The following is a 697-nucleotide window of genomic DNA, read 5'->3' as shown; positions in this document are numbered from 1 at the left end:
GGTGGGGGGGGGGTGTTTACTCGATGCCACTTGCAATTCGACCCTCGACCTTCACCTGATCTTTTTGTGTGTGTTGTTTGTTTATTGTTTGTTGGTTGTTGTTCTTTGTTGTTCACAATTACTTCCTTTTGAAAATACAAGCAACTTTTGTTTCACCGATGAAAATACGCGTCAACTGTGGGCCCGCATGCCCCAGTTGCAACTGGGCACCAACTTGCAACTGGTTGGTATTTTAGTCGAAGCCACTTGCAACTCGACCCTGGACTTGCAACTGGTATGTTGTATTTTTTTGTCTCGTAATTTCCCCAGTTGCAAGTCCACTATCGACTCGCAACTACGAGGGCCCGTGTGCCCTAGTTGCAACTCCCCCATCGACTCGCAACTGGCTGGTGTTTACTCGATGCCACTTGCAACTCGACCCTGGACTCGCAACTGGTCTGTATTTTGTCTTTTTTCTTTGCCATAATTGCCCCAATTGTGAGTCCACCATCGACTCGCAACTATAAGGGCCCGCATGACCCAGTTGCAACTCAACCATCGACTCACAACTCGACCTTGGACTCGCAACTGGTCTGTTTTTTGTCTCTTCTTTATTGCCTTAATTGCCTAAGGGTCCCCAATTGCATGTTGACCATCAACTCGCAACTAGGAGCTGTGTGTTTGTTGAGGGCCCCTAGTTGCAAGTTGACCATCGACT

The sequence above is a fragment of the Triticum dicoccoides genome, chromosome 3B, assembly GCF_002162155.2.
Source record: "Triticum dicoccoides isolate Atlit2015 ecotype Zavitan chromosome 3B, WEW_v2.0, whole genome shotgun sequence".
Lineage (NCBI taxonomy): Eukaryota > Viridiplantae > Streptophyta > Magnoliopsida > Poales > Poaceae > Triticum > Triticum dicoccoides.
The sequence above is the reverse complement of the archived record's forward strand: the minus strand, read 5'-3'. Positions refer to the sequence as shown.